The sequence below is a fragment of the Vigna umbellata genome, chromosome 4, assembly GCF_029865625.1.
Source record: "Vigna umbellata cultivar VRB3 chromosome 4, Vumbellata_1.0, whole genome shotgun sequence".
NCBI lineage: Eukaryota > Viridiplantae > Streptophyta > Magnoliopsida > Fabales > Fabaceae > Vigna > Vigna umbellata.
This window is the reverse complement of record NC_142168.1, coordinates 25212817-25235877: the sequence shown is the minus strand read 5'-3', so window position 1 is coordinate 25235877 and position 23061 is coordinate 25212817.

Below are 23061 nucleotides of genomic sequence, written 5' to 3'. Positions count from 1 at the left end.
CACATATTTTGTATTTTTTTTTAAATCTATTAATTTAATAGACAAGAAGCAACGTAATTTAGGTGCAAAAATTTAATTAGAGACTACCAAAAAATGAAAGGCTTGTTAAATACACGGATTTCTTATTCCTCGTCCATTTTATAAGTTAGACAATTAAGATCTAATAACATAAAAAGAAAAAAAATAGAACTATAGTCCAACCCATTTCATGGTTTATCAAATTATGACATCGTGACAAGGAAATTCATAACAATACAACTATTTTAGAGATTGAATTATTGATTTTTCTCATGTAATAACCTATTCTACGAAAATGTATGAAAGAAATCAACGATAATAATCTATTTAAACAATTTGTTAACTTTATTCATCAAAATAATTTTTAGAATTTACTGACTCCCTAAATCACTTTTAAAGTTATTATTTTATTTAACTTCATTTTTATAATTGACAACCAAGAATTATTTTTTAAAATTAATATTATAATCTATTAAAGATTTAAAAAATAATTCTGAGATATTATTTCAAAGAGTAAAATATCATATATATATATATATATATATATATATATATATATATATATATATATATATAAAATGATCTTATAATTCTTCGTCTATTAAATTAAAGTAATGACACGTGTACAAATTATAATAATATCTAAATTATAACTAACACAATATTTGATTGCCTAATATTCGTTAATAGAGTATTTGACATATCTTAACACCCCACTCAAATTGGTGCATGGATATCACACATTCCAAACTTGAATAAAAACTCATTAAACAATCTTCTTGACACTCCTTTGGTGAGAACATCAGTCAACTTTAATTCTGATCTTACAAAAGGAAATGAAAGCATTCTAGCTTCAAGCTTCTTTTTGATAAAATGTCTATCAATCTCCACATGTTTTGTTCTATCATGTTGCATAGGATTGTGAGGAATTCTTATAACAAAAATATTGTCACAGTACAAACTCATAACTTCATTTATTTAAAGTCTAAATCTGATAGAACATTTTTAATCCACAAAAGTTCACATACATCTAGTGTCATGTCTCTAAATTCTGCTTCAGCACTAGATCTTGCTACTACAGGCTGTTTTTTACTCCTCCAAGTTACAAGATGCCCTCCTACAAAAGTAAAGTATCCAGAGGTAGATCTTCTATAATCTTTTGAACCTATCTAATTTGCATCAATGTACCCTTCTACCTTTAAGTTTCCATGATTTGAGAACAAAATTCCTTTTTCCAGGAGCGGACTTCAAATATCTCAAAATCCTCTCAACAACATCCATATGAAGCTTTCGTGGGTCATGCATAAATTGACTAACAACATTCACTGCATAGGTGATATCTGAACATGTATGACATAAATAAATTAATTTTCCTACCAGCCTTTAGTATCTTCCTCTGTCTATGCTTTCTGAATTTGAGCATTAAAAGAGTTTGTCATTTTGTTCAATTGATGTATTAGCTGGTTTACTCCCAAGCAGCCCAATTTTCGATCGTAAGTCAATAGTATATTTTCTTTGGCATAGGAAAATATCATGTTTTGATCTAGCTACTTCAATACCCAAAAAATATTTGAGATTTCCAAGTTGTTTCATCTCAAATTCAAATGCAAGGTATTGTTGTAAACTAGAAATCTAATCTTGGTCATTTCCTGTAACAATAATGTCATCTACATATATAATCAAAGCTGTAATTTTTCTTTTTCCTCTATTCAAAAATAAGGGGTGATCAGAATTACTTACTCTATAGCCAAAAGCCTTCATATACTTGGTAAACCTTCTAAACCATTCTCTTGGGGATTTTTTTAATCCATATAGAGTCTTCTTTAATTTGCAAACCTTCATTCCAATTGAATCTGTCATGCCTGGTGGAGAATCCATATAAATTTCTTCTGAAATTTCTCCATGTAGGAAAGCATTTTTCACATCAAATTGTAGAAGAGGCCAATCTTGATTTGCAGCTAGCGACATAAGTATTCTCACAATGTTGAGCTTGGCTACTGGTGTGAACGACTCTTGGTAATCTACACCATAGGACTGAGTGTAACCTTTAACCACAAGTCAGGCTTTATACCTCTCAATAGTTTCATCAGCTTTATACTTAATTGTAAATACTCATTTGCAGCCCACATTTTTCTTCCCTCTTGGTAAGGACACAAGATCCCAAGTGTTATTTTTTTTCTAAAGTTGTCATCTACTCAACCATTGCTTTGGTCCATCTAGGATTTGTCAAAGCTTCTTGTATATTACTAGGAATAGAAATTGAAGATAATTGAGATACAAATGATGCATATGACTATGATAACCTGTGAGATGACACATATTTACTAATAGGATATTTAACTTTAGCTTGGAGGTCTGGTTCATATTTAGCTGGAGGTTGACCATGGTTAGAACAAGGTGGAAGATAATATGGAATAGTAATATACTCGATGTTTGGTGTGCTGGTGGTCTCACAAGAATCAATTCCATAATCAATTTCATCTAAATAGTATTATCAGATATAGGATCAGAAGGTACCTCTAAAGAGTAAGGCTGAACCCATTGAGAAGATTGACCCAATTGGTTATGATCAGAAGACATTGTATTATCCAGAAAATAAGTGTCCATATTTAGGATTGAGTCACTTCCTGCAGAATGATCCTCACGCGATAATTTATCTTCACAATATAATTTTATATCTGAGACATCAAACATACTAACATCATGATTATGCACTTCACTTTCATTGCCTCCCTGAAGTGGAGAATCAACATAAAAAAATTCATGCTCATTAATTGTCACATCCATAGAGATATAAAATTTCTTTGGTGGTGGATGGTAAGCATGATATGAGTTGATCCATACCCAACAAAAACACATTTGATCGTTCGTTCTTCAAGCTTTGTACATTGATGTAGGTGTAAGTGAACATATATAACACATCCAAAAATATGAGGTGGTAAATAAACTATGGAAGGAAGGATACAATGATCAGACAATACATCGAAAGGCCTTCGAAAGTTAATCACATTAGAAGGGGTTTGATTAATTAAATAAACGATAGAGCTCACAACCTCACCCCATAAATGAGATGGGACATTACCATCTATCAAAAGCGATCTTGTCACCTCTACCACTGCAATCTTCTCCTTGGAATGGATGTTCTGAAAAATACAATGGGTTGGGTAAAACAAGAGAGCATAAGAATATGATTTGGTTAACTTGATAACGGAGATAAGATTATAGTTTAATGTAGGAACAAAAAAAACATCAAGAATCGATAAGGAGGGTGAGAGGGATATAGTATCTATACCTTCAATAGGAGATGAGACCCCATTGACATTAATAATAACAGTTTTAGAACAATTAGAGAAAAAATTAATGAATATATGAGGATCACAATATGATCAGTAGCACCCGAATCAATTATCTAATCACTACCTTTAGTAACAACTGAAAGATTAAGAGCACAGTTCGATATACCTGAATTGGTCACAAATCCGACAAAAGTAGAAATATAACTCTTGGAAGTCGCAGAAGTTCCATAATCATGTTTCTCTGATTGATTTTTATCGGAAGGAGTCATAAGAAATATTCAATGAAAAAAAGAAGCATTGATTCCTATATTGTAGAGGATATCAGTGTTTGGCTCTTAATACCATATTAAAGATTTAAAAAATAATTCTGATGTATTATTTCAAAGAGTAGAGTACCATATATATATATATATATATATATATATATATATATATATGTTTGTGTAAAAATACATGTTTAGATTTTACATTTCTGGTTTACTATGATTTTTATTTTCTAAAGCTTTTTTCCATTTTTCACCTAGGTTACATTTCACACGAAAAAAACAACGACTTTCAGAAAGAGTGGATTTGTTTTCAAAAAAAATGATTTGTCCCTCATCCTTACCACATAATCTTCCCTTTTAAAACTCTAATTGTTCAAACCTTTTTTTACTAAAATATTTCTTACATTTTTGTATATGAAAGGAGAAGACCCCTTATTTTTATTTGTTGGGTAAAGTGAAAATATTTGAATTTCAATTTCATAATATACGGAAACATGAACAAATGTCGGATGAATGTTTGTGAAAGAAATAAATTCTGATCATACACTTAAAATATATAATTGAAAATATATTTAATCAAATTAACTTTTTCAGTTAATTCTTTTAATACCTTTCTACTTTCCTACCTACTTTATTTTTAGCTTTCTAATACCAAATATTGTGTTACGTAAATAACATAAATTATTCATTATCAATCAATTCAAGCTTCTATTTTATTCAAAGCATAATTAATTAAAAAATCCAACTACTATTTATTATTCAAAATAAAATAAATTGCAGAAAATTTAGTTTCTAACACATACTTCACAAACTTTCTAAGCTTCGTACTCACATATTATGGATCCTAGAAAAAAAATTGAAGACTCCTAATATATAAATATTTAAAAGTCCAATGATATATATACTTCATAGTAATATACTGTATCACATACAAATGTTTTTTTACTCGTAAATACGTACAAATATATCAAATTTGTAAATATTTTTACTCCTAATGTATAAATATTAAGAATACAAATATACATTACCTAATAATATTGCATACAAATATTTTTTTTTATCAAAATATTGTAGGTGAAAAGGGCTTTAATAATTTTGTTATTTTTATTGTTTGGATAAATTAAAATTTTAAAATCAAAAAAGTTTTGGAGAATAATAGAGGATGAAGCTACACTACAAAAATGTCTAATTTATAAAGGAGTTTTTTTTTAGTTATCGATGGTTTTAATCTCACATAAATATATTTTCTGTAGTTATGAAAATTGTTGGGAAAAACAAAGTCGGTACTAATTATCTACGATTTTCTGAAAAACCCCTACTATTTTTGAAAGTTTTTGAAATCGTCAACATTTACCAGAGTTTTCACAAAATCACTTATAATTACCAGGTGTTTCCAAAAAAATATATCTGAAAATACAAAAAAGCACGGTTCCAGATCCAGCTATATTAGTAAACAATTTAAATTTTCTATAGTATAAAATCAAATTGAGTTCTCAAAAACAGTAACATATTTTGTATTTTTTTTAAAGTCTACCAATTTAATAGACAAGAAGAAACGTAATTTAGGTGCTAAGATTTAATTAGAGAGACGACCAAAAAATGTATGAAAGGCTTGTTTAAATGCATGGATTTCTTATTCATTGTCCATTTTATAAGTTAGAAAATTAAGGAGACTAATAACAAAGAAAGAAAAAAAAATAGAACTAGTCCAACCCACTTTATGGTTTATCAAATTATGACATCGTGACAAGGAAATCCAGAAAATGAAATCAAAAAGACTTTTAAAGTCTTATCCACTGTATGGATTACAAGAACACCACACATAAATCATAAAAATAAAACTATTTTAGAGATCGAATTATTGATTTTCCTCGTGTAATAACCTATTGTACGAAAATCTATCAAAGAAATAAACGATAATAAACTATTTAAACAATTTGTTAACTTTATTTATCACTTTTAATGTTATTATTTTATGCAATAAATATGTTTTTAGTTTAGTTTCTTTTTCAAACTTTGGTAGATTTTGATCATTCTTCTTAAAAAAAACTATAATTTTTCGTCCCAAAAAACCAAGTGTGTTAAAAACAAGTTGAGGTGGCTAACGTCTGGTCACATGTGATGACATCTTTTCTTCCTAACTTTTGTCAGGTGTGATTGCATGTTTGATGACATGTGTTTAGGGACGAGGCTGTGAAAGAAATTAGGGTTCTTATACTTAGTAAATTTGGGATTTATTTACGCGAATGAGAATTAAGGTTCATATACTTATACTTAGTAGCTGTCTTGAAGCTAAATCACGATTAGGGTTAGTGGCTGTAGTGCTTGCTGTGCTTGTTGTGCATTCTGTGTGCATTCGAAGAAGGTAATTCTGTGCGCCATCCTTCAAGGCGGCGAGGAGTTTACACTTTCACGAGTCATTCACAATGACTTATACTTAATTTTAATGTCACTGATTTGACGGAATGCTCAATATTGTAGTTTCTCGTATTGATGTCTATATGCATCAATTGTGCCCTTTTAGCGTAACTATATGATGAGAAGGGGAAATGGAAAATAGAGCCTGAACTTGCAGCAATTTTAATCATGGAGCATGTTCTCTTGTTGATTAAGTTTGGTTTCTCTCAATTCATTCTTGAGGTGGCATCGTCACTTCCCATCCATAATTATTTCTTCATTTCAAAGCTCCTTTATGAAAGATAACATGTTATAGTATTGTATTCTTTGTAGGAACCTGCTTAGGTAAGAGCGACCCGTGGAAAACGCAACACACAGGCAAAAGATATGTGTTCTAAGAAGCTTTTAAGGACTATTTCTGGAATGGACAAGATTTTTGGAGAGAAGAAATTGAACTGATACCTTTCCATCTTATTATCATTACTTCAAAACAACTTACACACGAGATAGAGAAAATCCTTATGTTGTATTGTATTTTTGTTATCTTAGTTTCTTTCCCATGGCTAAATTGTATATTAAGAAGGGATTTTGCTTTAATTAGCCTGGTTGGTCCCGTTTTAAATTGTAAATATTAAGACTACAAATTACTTCAAGTTTTATCAAAATGTGAGTAAAAGAAACACTGTTTGAGGCATTCAAATTAAGAATAAAGTAGTTGTAGTACTCTAACAGAGGAAATTTTTTTGCAGTAATACAAAAGGTATATAACACAAATGGATGCAAGACCCTCCAAAACACAAGCATTTGATCCACCCTACTTCTGAAACAATTTGCATTCACCACTTGAACATATACAATATGCACAAATTTCTAGGCTACAACCATTTAATAAAGCTCAATTTCATCCCATGTGCAACAAAGTGCTATTCCATCATGTTGAATATGTGAGCTAGCCACGAGACTTTCAAAAACTGCCACTGATGTGACGTGCATAAGCAACAACAACCTTAGTGGCCACTTCTTGATATCAGCCTTCAACTTGTTGGAATCCATGTCCTTCAATTGCTTCCCTGGTTCCATAGACAATTCAACCGAGGAGAAAGAACGATCATAAGCTCTCCATCATTCACCAACCATCGCCATTCCATCAAACCCATATCTGCCATAATCAACCCTTCTTCTGTCAGGAACTACCAGCCTCTGCCTTCGTCGCAACAACAAGTCTACCAACCCTTCCGCCCTCTGTCGGAACCCCTCCCATCGCAATACGACAACCTCGACATCATCGGCCGCATCGACATCCTCGTCAACCGCCTCGGCCTCTGGTACCAATATGCACCCCTCATATCCTCCGTCATCTGAAAAGGCTTCTCCCCTCCCAGCATTGAGGAAACCACCAGCATCTCTGGCGTAGAGCAGAATCGCCTCATAGTCGCCGTGCAGGTGCTTGACTCCCTCGTCAAGTCCAACGCCGACCCCGAACTCCTCACTGTTATAAAATAGATACGTAGAATAAAACTTGTCTAAGTGTATATTTTATTGAGTAATCAAGCGTGGCTTATAAAAGCCAAAAAACCAGTACATCACAACTACTCTGCATAATGGGCAGTTACTGAAATTTAAAAACAGCACCTATCTAGGAATAAAATATGCTAACTGACTACTCACTTATTCTCCCTAATAAATAGGAGATTTATTTTAAAACATTTAAAATAACCAACATTCCCTCCCTTAAGCTATATGTTGTCATATTTAGCTTATTTCTCTTATGTCCACAACTCCAAGCATTCGACGTAGACTCTCAAATCGATCAAGCTTCAATGCTTTGGTCATTATATCAGCCAATTGTTCTTCAGAGCAACAATAACTAAGACAAATAACTTGATCTTTAACCAAATCTCTAAGAAAATGAAATCTTACTGCAATGTGTGTACTTCTTCCATGAAAGACGAGATTTTTGGATAATTGAATAGTAGAGCTGTTATCACATAAGATTTCTGTTGCACCTTCTTCTTTTGAACCGAGATGTTCTAAAATTCTACAAATCCAAATACATTGACATGCACAGAATGCCGCTGCAATATACTCAGCTTCAGTTGTAGATAAGCTCACCACAGGTTGTTTCTTCAATGCCCAAGAGACATCTCCCGTACCCATTAAAAAAACTGAACCAGAAGTACTTTTTCGATCATCTAAGTCACCTGCATAATTACTGTCACTGTAGGCAACAAGACCAGTTCTTCCACTCTGTTGATACAAGATTCCATACTCAATTGTGCCTTTAAGATATCTCAAGATCCGTTTGATCGTTGCCCAATGTGATTCCTTTGGATTTGCCATGTACCTGCTTATTAAACTTACCCCATACATCAAATCAGGTCGAGTGACTGTGAGATACATAAGACTACCAATTGCTTGCTTAAACTTTGTGGTATCTATTGGGACTCCTTCCTCATCTCTAGACAATATTGTTCCTGGTAATATAGGATTTCTTACTGGATTGCTTTATGTCATGTTGAATCGAGCTAATATCTCCCGTGCATATCTTCTTTGACAAATGAAAATTCCTACCTTGCTTTGTATGACTTCTATTCCGAGAAAATATTTCATTTTTCCAAGATCAGTCATATCAAATTCTAGCTTCATTGAACTTTTAAACTCTTCACACATATGTTTACTGTTTCTAGTAAATAGCAAATCATAACACAAAGACTGATTATTAAAATATTACCCTGAAATTGTTTGGTGAACAATGTGTGTTCACTGGAACATCGATTAAACTTTTCTTTGGCAAAGTAGGCTTCAATTTTGCTATACCAAGCTCGTGGAGCCTGCTTAAGTCCATATAAAGCTTTCTGCAACCGGTAAATTTGAGTTTCTCGACCCTTTTGAATGAAACCTGCTGGCTGTTGAACATATACCTCTTCTTTAAGATCACCATGCAAGAACACACTTTTTACATCAAGCTGAAATACTTCCCATGCATTTTGTGTAGCCAATGCTATCAAAATTCCTACTGTATCGAGTCTAGCTACAGGTGCAAATACCTCTGTATAATCTTTTCCATACTTTTGAGCATAACCTTTAACTACCAATCTGGCTTTATATTTTTCTACATGACCATTTTCATTAAATTTGGTCTTGTAAACCCATTTAAGACCTATGGGTGTAGATCCTGCTGGTGGATCTATAAGTTGTCATGTATTGTTTTTCTCAATGGCCTCCATTTCAGCTTTCATTGCTTCTCTCCATTGTTGACTCGTCCATGCTTCTTCAAAGGACTGGGGATCTGCAGATTCTGCCAGCATCATTGCCAACAATTCATCACTTTCTTCCATTACCAAATTAGTTTCATAATCTGTCATCCAATTGGGAGTTCTTCGAATTCTGGTTGCCCTCCCTGCCATTGGAATATCAACATGTTCAAAACTTGATTATGTTATAATAGGATCTACACCTTCATTAATTGTAACTTCCTGTGAAGCAGGTTCAGAGCGTTCCTGTGAAGCAGGTTCAGAGCATTCCTGTGAAGCAGGTTCAGAGCATTCCTGTGAAGCAGGTTCAGAGTGTTCGTCTGTTGCAGTGGTTGTGTCTTCCCAGTCAAGAGCTTCTGTTTTATTTTTCTCAGAGTCATCTTGCCAATTCCAGTTTTTCTCTTCTTCAAATACAACATCCCTGCTCACTATAACCTTCTTTGTAACAGGATTAAATAATTTATAAGCTTTGGATTCATCACTTACCCCCAAGAAAATACATTTCTGACTTTTATCATCCAGCTTTCTTCTAGTATGATCTGGAACGTGAGCATGGGCAATGCAACCAAACGTTCAAAAATAATCCACCCTCGGTTTTGAACCACTCCACATCTCTTCTGGTGTTTGATGATTTAGAGCTGCAGTTGTAGGACTTCTGTTCTGAACGTGGACACACCAGCGTACTGCTTCAGGCCAAAACTGTTTAGGAACCTGTTTTTCATGCAAAACCATACGCACGACATTCATGATGGTGCGGTTTTTTCGTTCAGCAACACCATTTTGTTGTGGGGTGTAAGCAGTTGTCAATTGCCTGGATATACCTTGTTGAGTGAAGAAATCTGAAAATTCCTTGGAAGTGAATTCTCCCCCTCTATCAGTTCTAAGGCAAGTAATAAAGGCACCAGATTCCTTCTCAACATTTGCTTTGAAGCTCTTATAGGCTGTAAGTGCTTCAGATTTCTCATGCAAGAAATAAATCCAAGCCTTACGTGAATAATCATCAAGAAAGCTTAGAATATACCTTTTGTTATTGTGAGAGGATGGTGAAATAGGGCCACAAATATCTGCATGAATTAATTGAAGCTTTGTGTAGGCTCGCCATGTGCTTTGCTTTGGCAACGTATCTCTATGTTGTTTGCCTACCAAACAGGTACTGCAAATATCTTTGGGTGGTTTTAGAAATGGTAATCCTATCACCATTTGTTTGCTAGCTAATGTACCAAGACTTTTGAAGTTTAGATGTCTGAATCGCTGATGCCATAAGTGAGTTTCTGCTTCTGAAATTTCCACAGTTTGAAGGCAGCAGGACTGGAGTGAAGCAGATAGATAAAACAGGCGATTTCCCTTCATATTGGTCTGCATAAGGAGGCCTTTTTCTGGATGGAAAACCTTGCACATGCTGTTTTGAATCAGGACAGAGAAACCCTTCTCTTGTAGTTGTCCTAGGCTTATGAGATTTGTCTTAAGTCCCGGTACATAATATACGTCTGATATAATATGAAAAGAGCCATTAACTTCAGTTCGAACACCCCCTTTTGCAGTGACAGCTAGAGTCGAATCATTGCCGAGCTTTACCGTTCTATTAAGTCCTTCTTCCTGTATTTTCGTGAACCATAGCTTATTCCCCGTCATGTGATTACTGCAACCTGAGTCTAGAAACCAATCCTCCTTTTGTACAATTTGTGTTTCCTCATATGCAACTAATAGAATTTCTTCTTCTGTCTCTCCTTCTTCAAAGGATGCGTAATGAGCCTTCTTTTCCAATTCAGGGCATTCATACCGACAGTACCCTAACTTATGATAGTAAAAACACTCAATGTGTGCTTTATTTTGCACATATCTTCCACGTACCATACCACGTCTGCGACCTCTACCGCGACCACGACCCACTATTGGTCTCTCTTCTTGAATGACTTTTAATACCTGTTCATAATGCAGATTTCTGCGAAATTGGCCACTCACCATGTGATTTTTGATTCCAGACCTTCATTCAATGCACTCACACACCAAACAAGCAAAAACTAACCTAATACACTTATACAAACCATAAAAACAACATCACAACTCAAAAATCACAACAATGCAAAACTACACAAACATGCAAAACATAAGTTACTAATGCACATAACACAAAAATCACACAAACACTAGTAAAAATGGTAAGAAAATTGGGTTGCCTCCCAAAAGAGCTTGTTTAACGTCATTAGCTTGACGGATTACTCAATGAAGTGCAAATGTTGATGTTGGTGTGCTCCTTCCACCAACTCTTCTTGAACCACTTTCTAGCCACCAAATCAACTCTCATAGCTTGAATTCTTCTTTTTAGCCCTTCCACTACCTTGACATCTTTAAATACTCAATCCTCTTGATCAACTTTGGCTTGCTAGGCTTGAGTTCCTTGTCTCTCATCAAAGGGTGGTGGTGACTAGTCTTTCTCTTTTCCTTCTCCCTTTCTTCATCTTTCACTTAGCACTTGGAGCATCTTCAAAGGAAGAAGAAGTTGGGGCAGCTTGTGATGCTCAACATAGTTGTCTCCTTGTGTCCTATAATTTCCTTCAAACTCAGGGTCTTCATGATGCTTTTGAGGCTGCAGTCCTCCATGTATGAACATCTCCCTGCATATACACTTAGACACAACTAGGCTAAAGCCACAAATTAGCCCAAACAAAACTGAAAATCTATTTACAACAAAAGAGTCAGTTCTATATACAATTACACAAGAATTCAAAGGCTACAACTATCCCTAACAAGATGAATCTGGTTCTCCATTTCCATGGAGAACCCTAAAGCTTACAAACATGGAAGATGGAAGAAGAAGGAGACCCAAAGGAAGAGGAGGAGATGTTCCCACAAGCTCCTCGCGCCCTCCATGAGCTCCAGCCGTGAAATCGCACCTCCAAAAAACCAAAGACCCAAACCCCTTCGCGTTTTAGGGTTAAATAAGCTCTGTCAGACACATCAGCAAAAGTCGCGCCTGACGCCCTCTCTGTTTCGCGCCTGGGCGTGAAACTCTCTGTAAAGTCACGCCCGGGCGCCCATTTCTCACGCCCGGGCGCGAGCCACTCTGGAAAAGTCGCACATGGGCGAGCGTTCACTGATCTCTGGACGAGCGTCTACCTGGCCGAGCGTCCACTGAGTGTCCTTTCTGGACGAGCGTCCTCTTTTGCTCGCTGGACGAACGTCCTCTTCTGCATAGCTGGACGAGCGTCCTCTTCTGCATAGCTGGACGAGCGTCCTCTCCTCTCTCGCTGGACGAGTGTCCACTTCTCGCTGGCGAGCGTCCACTCGTTTCTTCGCTGGATGAGCGTCCACTGCGCATCTCTCAGGACGAGCGTCCTCTTCTGCCTTGCTGGACGAGCGTCCACTTCTGCCTGGTTGGACGAGCGTCTGCTCTTCTGCCTTCTGGACGAGTGTCCTCTGGTGCGTCCACTGCGCGACGAGCGTTCGTTCTCTCTGGCGCCGAGCGTTTCTGCACGTGCGACGAGCGTTTCTGCGTGCATTGTGGTTGGTTCATCTCTATAATTTGTTGGAGACTCTTCCAAGCTCATTTTTAGCTACAAAATAAGGGATTATTGATGAAAGTTCATCAAAGTAGCCAAAAACACAATTATTTAGAAAACAAGACAAAAGAAGAGGATTTAACAAGTTATAAGTTAGAAAGGAGTTGATTTTACTACTAAAATGATGCTTAAATAATGGTAAAATTTAGCATTATCAACTGACTACTCACTTATTCTCCCTAATAAATAGGAGATTTATTTTAAAACATTTAAAATAACCAACACTCACTACCTTTGAGACCACCTGCGCCAAGCTCCTCTACAAGATCTGCCTTCTCATCACTTCGCAACGGGTGGCCACCACGCTTTTCCTTGTTGAGAATTGTTGTAACAGGAAGGCGACGCAGAATAGGAGAGGGCGGAGAACATAGTGCTGAAGGAGTTGGAGAGGAGTGGTGAGGAGTAGGATGAGGCATAGGATGGGGAGGGAGTGAAGCGTGTTTCGGTGGTGAGGTTAAGGATGTTGGAGATGGAGGGAGAGGGGTAGGCTCGACGATGAAGAGAGTTCGGGGGATTTTGGAGATGAATAAGGTAAAGGATGAACATGTTTCAAAAAAAGAAAAAGCAGAGTGACCTGACACCGTTAGCCACCTCAGCTTGTTTTTAACGCCATTGGTTTTAGAAGACGAAAAATTATAGTTTCCATAAGGAGAAGGATCAAAGTCTACCAAAATTTGAAAGAGGAACTAAAAACATATTTAACCCTTATTTTATTTAACTTCATTTTTACTAATTTTTACTAATTGACAACCATTTTTTAAAATTAATATTATAATCTATTTTAAAGAGTATAAATAGTCAAGTTCACATTAAATGTATTATCTCTGTCTTGACTTTAAAAATCGAACTCATTGTTTTTGACAAAGTCTTAACCATTCACTTAGCAGTCACTCACTCACTCAAAGATCATTGGCCAACCCATAACATTCAAGTTTTTATCTTACGTGGAAAGAATAATAACTTAAAAATATATATCAAATTGAAACTAAGAAATAATTTTTGAAAGGGAAAATAATTTAAAAAAATAAAAATAAATTAATATACGGAGAAAAAACTCACAATTCCATATGGTTTAGGAAAAACTTAACATTTCTAGTTAAAAAAGTTTGATCAAGAGAATAAGCCCTTTGAAAACAATTTTATAAATACAAATGTAAAATTTTAAAAAATATTAAATAAAATTCAAATTAAAATATAAATATCAATATACTTAACCTTTTTAAAAATATTTAATAAAAATATTCATATAACATTTATATAAAAATTAAATTCGATTTTAATTTAAAGAGGGACGAAATTGATTGATTTTAAAAAAAATGAGACTAAATTTAGACAAAATAAAAATACATGGACTAAAATGATACTAAAGGAATGATACATAGAACATGTGAAAATATCACGACCATGTTGCACGACATTAGTTTGACATGTGATAATTTTTTTATTTTTTAAAAAAAATTGGAAAAACTATGAATTGACACATGATACCTCTTTAATGTTGTTAGTACAATACAATATAAAAGACTATCAAATTTTTTAAAATAAATAACATATTGAGACTTATAAAAAAAGGACCTATTTGATATCTTTCTAAAATAATAAGAAACAAATGACATTATTTAACCTAATTCATTTTATACTATACCATTGAATCAAATTTCGTAAATATGATATAATGAAAGATATTGAATTTTTGTAGGTACATATGTAGTGTTGTCAAAACGGGTTACCTGGTTCAACCTAGACTGGCCCACTACGGGTTAACCAATTAGTGAGTCAATCCAACCCGGCATACCACATATTGATAGGTTAAACGGGTTGACTCACTTAATTATACGTTTTTTTTAAATAAAAAGTTTACAATTTTTTGTAATTCAAATATAAATAATTGCACTCTGAAATCATGTAAGAGAATTCAAAATAAACAATTAACATACAACTCAAATATGATCTAAACGCAACCCCAAAAAGTGAATAAATAAGTTTATAATATTGATAATTTTTGTGTCACTTATCCATTTATAAGATTAGAGTCTTGAATTGATAAATTTATAATATTTTGCTCTCTTAGAAACATTTTTTCCTTTATTCGCATATTTACAATACAATAAAAAATGTTAACCAATAATATTGAAACAAAAAATAATAAATAATTAAATTAAACAAGGTGGGTTGGTGAACCAACCCGGCTCACCACGAGTTCAATCAAGGTGAGCCGGATTGAAAATTGGCCCGTATAAAAAAAATTTATTGTTTTCAAACCCAACTCAACCCGAACCCATGGTGGGTCAAGTTGGTCCGCGGGGTCTAACCCATTTTGACAACACTATACAAATGCATATAATTATGAATAATATGAAAATATGTAAGTATGAATATTTGTTTTTTAAATTAAGACTTTAAAAATGAGTAAATTGTGAATTTCAATTATTGATGATAGATAAATTTCAGAACGATATAAGGTTGACTGAAACCATTTAAGTAAATGAAGAAGAAATTTTTAAGACCTTTCTACCATTTGATAAAAAAAGTTTAGATTAAATCATCCATCAAATTATTAAGCTTACAACTATTTTATGAAGTTATAAAGCAAATAAATTTGTTGAATAATTAGTGTTCGTATGATATATCATAATTTCACTCCAAGAGGAGAATATAATTAATATATATGTATTTGGATGTGAAACACTCAATTGAAAATAATGAAAATCAAACTCTAAGAGAATTTAATGAAGTCAGTTTTGATTTTTAGCGTGGAGATACATAAGGTGACATGGCAGATTTTGTATCTTTTTTTAAAATATTTCACATGAACAAGTGCCAGATGAATGTATGTGAAAGAAATAAATTCTGATCATACATTTAAAATATATGATTGAAATTATATTTAATCAAATTAATTTGTACAGTTAATTCTTTTAATTCCTTTCTAGTTTCCACTTTTTTAGCTTTCTAATACCAAATCTTGTGTTAAGTAAAAAAAAATTCCATTATTCTCTAATTAAATTTAATCTAATTATTCATTTTCAAATTATATGATAAGATAAAGATTAGTTTACACGAACTCTAATTCATAGGTCATTTTACGTGTTAGAAAATTTAGCCTACGGCTCACATAAAAAGAAAAAGATAAAATTGGTACAAACACTATAAGTTCATATTTCTAGTAGTGCATGTGACATCCCAATTATATGGAAGATATTTATATAATAAAGACGTCATCATGCATAATATAGGAACACAGTCAAGAGTAGTTACAATTACAGTCATCCTCCAATTAACTTCAGAATTTAAACTTAAACTCCAAAGAAATCTAAGTAAAGAGGGGCAGCTGTCAACACTCAATTTTGTCCGGGTTGAAAAAAGAAGTGTTTTTATTGGTTTTTTTATTTTATTTTACCTTTTTGTTTTATTCTATTTTTATGTATTTAGATTTTTGCTTTTAATTCAATTTCTACTTTTCTTATCTTCAATTTTTTTTTATAGAGTTAATAATTAAAAAATTAAAAAATGAAATTAAAACTGAAAATAAATAATAAATAAAATAAAAAAAATTTAATTTTAAAAAAAAAAAAAAAAAAAAAAAAAAAGGGGAAATAGAAAAAGATAAAAAAAACGTGGAAAAGGGAATGCGAGGACGTGTCTGGAGGGGGGGGACAAGGTGGTTACAAGGAATATTTTCCAAGATTTTGAGGAGGGGATTTTGGTTGGGATCAGAGGGAGAAAAAGGAGGTTTTGGGAGCTCGGTTGATTATCTTGGATCATCCATCGCTGAGGAATTTGGGACCTTTTTTTCTGCACCGGCAGAGAACGAAGAACGCCAGCTACAAAGGTGAGAGATCATCGGAGACGAAGCAGAAAAGGCAAGCAGAGCTACAAGAGGTAAGCACTCACTCGTGTGGATGTAATCATGTAAGTTTGCTGCATTATGCTTCATTTTTATGCTTGAAGTCACCTTGCTTGAATGTGTATCGTGGTGGGAGTCTTCCCCTTTTCTCTATTCTACATTCTCACTGAAAATTTTCATCACCTTTCTCTAAGAACCCCTGCACATTGGAGCTCTGAAAATCCCTTTGGTGTCAATCCATTTCAAAATACTTGAGCATCACGAGTTCTCCCAATTTCAACATTCTTTAATGCCTCTGTTCACCCCCCAACCAACAACAAGATTGAACCATTAAGCAGAAATTCATACACAACCCATAATTCCTTTCCTCTGCAAGAAGAAGAAACAACCACCACACTGGTCTCACATAGCCAAAAAGCTCCAACTCACTCACTTTCGAGCCTCCACTAGGCTCCCATCATCATCTCGCCAACCCATTTTTACGTATGATCTTCCTAGAGTTAGTAGAGATCTCACACAGAGCACCGCGAAGAGTCATCCCAGGGAGTGCGTTTTCGTCATTCACGAGAAGGGAAAGAGAGAGTTGAACGCCGCAACCGGCGGTAGCTCCGGTGGAGTGTGGTGTCGCTGGCGACGTCGAGACTAATAGGAGGTGGTGTCGCGGTGGCTGGTTCGAAGGCATAGTAGTGCATATGCGAAGGAGGTGGGGAAGCAAAGCTTGGCCGCTGTTAATGGCGCTACGATGTTGAGTTCCGGCGGCCTGGGCTGTGAGGGAGGTGGCCGAAGAGGTAGGCGGAGATGCGGCGCGGGGAGGTAAACCCGTCCCTGGGTTGGCGTTTTCGAAGTGAGGAGTTCAGGTTGTCACCGGCGAGGCCAAGTCGTGGTCTTGGCAGAGGTGGCGGTGGCTGGTTCCAGCCGGGTTGGCGGCAGCGTGCTTCCCAGATTTAGGGTTTTCCTGGTCAGAGAGAAAGAAACTTGGGTCCATAGAGAGTGTGTGAGATACGAAAGAGAGCTTACGGAGGGTGTTGGGTCTGAGTGGGTGAGGAATGAGAGCGGGAAGGTAGAACCCCTAGGAAATTCTAGGTTAGAAACCATTCAATTGGGCCAGGCCCAAAATTTAAACGTACGTCCAGGAACCTTTGGCTTTTTTTCGAACGTTCGTCATCCCTCCTCCTCATTCCCAACGAACGCTCGTACATAACGAGCGTTCGTCATCCCTCCTCATCATTCCCAACGAACGCTCGTCCATAACGAGCGTTCGTCATCCCTCCTCATCATTCCCAACGAACGCTCGTCCATAACGAGCGTTCGTCATCCCTCCTCATCATTCCCAACGAACGCTCGTCCATAACGAGCGTTCGTCATCCCTCCTCATCATTCCCAACGAACGCTCGTCCATAACGAGCGTTCGTCATCCCTCCTCATCATTCCCAACGAACGCTCGTCCATAACGAGCGTTCGTCATCCCTCCTCATCATTCCCAACGAACGCTCGTCCATAACGAGCGTTCGTCATCCCTCCTCATCTTCCAAACTAACGCTCGTCCAAACGAACGCTCGTCGTTCGTCATCCCACTTCATCTACCCAACGAACGCTCATCCCCAGCCAGCGCTCGTAGACTAGACTCCTCTTACCAATGAGCGCTCGTTATTTTGCTTTCGATCCAAGCGCTCGTTATTTTGCTTTCGTTCAAAACGTCCGTTCGCCACATTTCTTGAATGAGCGCTCGTTATCAAGCTTTCGTTCCAAGCGTTCGTTCGCCATTTCCACAACGAGCGCTCGTCATTCAGCCTTCGTTCCCAATGTCCGTTTGTCATTTCAACAACGTCCGTTCGTTTTGTCTCTTAACGAACGCTCGTCATGTCAATAATGTTCGTTCGTCCTCTCCTTGCGAACGCTCGTCATTTTGTGCCCTTTACAACGTCCGATATCTTCCCCAACGAACGTTCGTTTCTTGCAACGAACGTTCGTCGTTTCTGTGCATATTTTTAAACGTCCGTCCGTTATGTTCCCCAATGGACGTTCGTCCTCTCCCCCAACGAACGTTCGTTCTTTACCTAACGAACGCTCGTTATTCTGATACTGTCCCCAACGTTCGTTCAACCTCTCCTATTTCTTTTTTTGTTGTTGTTTGTTTATTTTATTTTTCTTTATTGTCTTATTTTATTCTATTTATTTACTTTAAATATCTACTTATTTTAAAATATATATTTAATAATACAATATTTATAGTTTAATTAAAAAGAATTTACAAAAATATGTTTTAAAGGTTTAAGCACACGTGTGACCGCTCGCGTCTTCCTTGTGCTAAAAACCTTTTTCTTCTTCTTTAAATAAAATTTACAAAAATATGTTTTAAAGGTTTAAGCACACGTGTGACCGCTCGCGTCTTCCTTGTGCTAAAAACCTTTTTCTTCTTCTTTAAATAAAATTTACAAAAATATGTTTTAAAGGTTTAAGCACACGTGTGACCGCTCGCGTCTTCCTTGTGCTAAAAACCTTTTTCTTCTTCTTTAAATAAAATTTACAAAAATATGTTTTAAAGGTTTAAGCACACGTGTGACCGCTCGCGTCGTCCTTGTGCTAAAAACCTCTTCTTCTTCCTTAAATAAATTTACAAAAAGTATGCGTTTTGAAGGTTAAGCACACGTGTGACCGCTCGCGTCGTCCTTGTGCTAAAAGCCTTTTCTTTTCTTCTTAAATAAAATTTCAAAAATATGTTTTGAAGGTTGAACACTCGTGTGATCGCTCGCATCGTCCTAGTGTTCAATACCTTTCTCTCTTATTTATGTAATATTAAACGAGGGTATGAGTGCTCGTGCGATCGTCCGCATCAGCCTAGCACTCAATACTCTCAAGTCTTCCTAAATAAGTAAATAACGGTATGAGTGCTCGTGTGATCGTTCGCATCGGCCTAGTGCTTAATATCGTTATCTCTCTTTTCAAAAATAATTAAAAATATTTAAATATCATTTTAAAAGTATGAATACTCGTGCGACCGTTCGCGTCGGCCTAGTACTCATTACCTTCTTTTTCTCGAAAATATTAAAAACATAAAAATCTCCAAAAATTAAAAACATCTGCTTTTTTCAAACAAACAAACAGTCTTTCAGCTAGAACTACGTAACCCTGATTTCTCATTTTGAATGAGAATACGTAGGAGCAAGGTCAATCCTTGTCGGGCCCAAAAAACTAAAAAATATATTTTGTTTATTTTTATTTTTATTTTAGGGATAGTTAAACATTTTGAAACCCACATCAAATTCGCGTATTTAGTTAAAGGTACTGCCTTAGGGCAGGCGTTGTGGGGTGCTAACACCTTCCCCACGCGTAACCGACTCCCGAACCCAATCTTTGGTTTTCGTGGACCGTGCTTTATCGTTTTGAGGTTTTTCCATAGTTTTCCATAATAAACTATGGTGGCGACTCCAAATCTCTTTTTAAAACCCGTTTCCTTTTTGGATCGTCGTCCCGTCGCGATTCCGGTTGCGACAGATGGCGACTCCACTGGGGATGTCTAGAGAGTCGAGCCATTTAATTAGATGCGCGAATTTGGTGTGGTTTTGCTTTGTGTTTTTCTTTCCCTTTTCTCTATCTATGTATGATATTCGGAATAACTGCAATAACTGTGGAATATTGAACCCTAGGGTAGACAATATGTTTATATCTGCCTGGGAATTTTTCTGGTTGTTTTGCAGGTGAGGGTTTGGGTGTGCATAATTTCCTCCCTTCACACACACACTTTTGGCATATCATGAGTGGGGCCCTATACCCGGGTCTGAGCGTAGCTTAGAATTAGAGGAGTTGTGTAGCGGTGTCACTCTGGGATGTACTTCCTGTTTGGCTATCGTGAGAACTCCAGCTAGAGTCTGTTCTCTTCATATGTGTTTTCACACCTAGTTGATTACTCGACTGTTGTGGAAATGCTATGAAGGGGGCCATAGCTCTAGTGACCTTTGACCTTTAGGTTCAGGGAACTACCCTTGTGAGATTGCATATACTTGACCTTGAACTCAAAGCAATGAACCTTTGGTAGGGCACGATGGGAGGAATATATGTTTCTGTAACCCTCACGCTGTTCGTTTTTTTATGATATTACATTTCATACCACGCATGTGTTTTGTTTTGTCATGTTATTTATTATCATGCATCATATTCATACATCATTTAGTAACATGTTAATTTTAAGGGAAATCACAGGTACCTACTTGACTTCATACGAGATGGATGTTAACACAAGATCCGATGCTACACAGCACACCGACTCTTCCGATTTAAGAAAGAAGTATAGTCTAAGGACCCATGTTGGAAATTTGACCGGGCTAATAAACTTGGGCAAAAGGCTTAAGACGATAAAGAGAGAAACCTTTCAGAGAAGATATGGAAATTTGTTGAATTTAATGGAGGTTGAAGTGCAAATACCCGCTATCACAGCCTTGGCACAATATTATGATTCTCCGCTTCGATGTTTCACATTTCAAGACTTTCAGTTGGCGCCAACCATAGAGGAATTCGAGCATATCTTGGGTTTACCACTGGAAGGCACCACTCCCTATCAACATTTAGAGCATCATGCCTCTATACCCACTATTGCTACCATCATGAAGTTACATCCCAAGGAGCTTGAAGACAGGATGATGATGAGGAATCAAGTGCATGGGTTATCACAGGGATATCTAGAGCAGTATTTACATCACCTGGCTGATAAAGAGGATTGGGAAACTTTCATGGATGTATTAGCCCTCACCATATATGGCATTGTCTTGTTTCCAAAAATAGAAGAGTTCGTGGATTACACCGCGATAGATGTCTTCGTGGCGAGTAAAACCAGATCAGAGAATCCTGTAACAGCAGTCCTTGCGGATGTTTATGGATCCTTGAGTTTTTGCCATGAGAGAAAGGGAAAGAAGATTCTTTGTTGTTTACCGGCGTTGTATACATGGATGACAGCGCGCGTGTTTAAGGAAGTGGTCGACATTAAGAGTCTATCGGAGACTTTGTCACACCAAGGGCTTAAAGGTAAAGGAGGAAACGATTGGGCCCGATTCCTTGCTGGCTTGAGCGAAAGAAGTATAAAATGGCGCCTTCCTTGGCTCGGAAATAAACTGGCTATCCAGCATTGTGGTAGTTTTCCTAACGTGCCTCTCATAGGTGCCCGGTACTGTATAAATTACAACCCTCTTTTGGTGCAAAGACAATTTGGGCATCCCATGAAAGGGGCACCTACATCAGATTACCTTGCTACCCTATTCATTTATTACGAAGACGGGCATTTCATCGAACCGTTGAGAAAGGTTAAAAGTGCCTGGGAAAATGTTGTTCGAGCAGAGAAGGACTTGAGGGATGGAATAGTGGATAGCAGGGTTAGTTATCACACTTGGATTCTGGAGAGAGTGAAAGTAGTCAAGCTGCGTTTCAAGCCAATCAAGTATCAATCACCTAGTGAAGAACCATATCAAGCCCCAGAAAGTGAAGAGGTGCAACAATTGAAGGCTGAGATGGAGAAATTGAAAATTAGGAATGCTAGGTTGGAAAAAGAATTACAAAGGGCACGTAATGATCTTGTGGATATGAAGAATGATAATGAAGAAAAGTCGCGGGCTTATGAAAACCTTGTCAAAAGCCAGAAGGCTGAGAGGGATTACACATTTCGAGTGAAACAGGATCTAGCCGCCGCGAGTAAGGAATTATCCATGAGGGTAAATGAGAAGAAGGTGGCTTTAGAAGAAGGAAAGGAGTGGAAGCACCTCTACGAAGAAGCCAAAAGAGATAAACGAGAAGCCCTGAAGAGATTAAGAGAAGCGCAGATTCAGATAGAAAAAGCGGGGCATGAGATGAAAGAGATGGCCATGTCGTTTGAGGCGGATATGAATAGGGAGCGTTGGAAGCTAACAGAAGCAGAGGAAGAGCACCGAACTCTGATAAAACAAATGGAGGAATATATCGAGGAACAGGAGGAGCGATGGAGGTCGATAGATTTTGAAGAAAGGCATCAGGCCTTGATAAAGCGAATGGAAGAGCACATCGCCGAGCAAGAAATGGCTGTAAAGCACTGGAAGGAAAGATTCTCTCAGTTGGCTGCTTTGGCAAACGGGGCAATTGAAGACATCCCCAGGATGGTGTCGAATGCTGAAGCAAGCACTCATTTTTGTAACTCACCAGCGGAAATAGAATTGTTTATTAATCATTGTAAATGGTTGGTGGGAGAGATGAAATCTTTCATTGCCCGGGCGCGGGATTGATGTACATCGGAATTATATGTTTTGTTACTTAGACGATGTAATGGATCAAATTTTCTTTAAATGAAAGATAAGGGATGTTTGTTTGGTATCGGCTTGTGTTAATTTTCCATCAGTATTGTCATCGTTATCCTGTGATTTCCACTTATCACTAGCATGCATCATGTTTTCTTTTGTTTTGCAT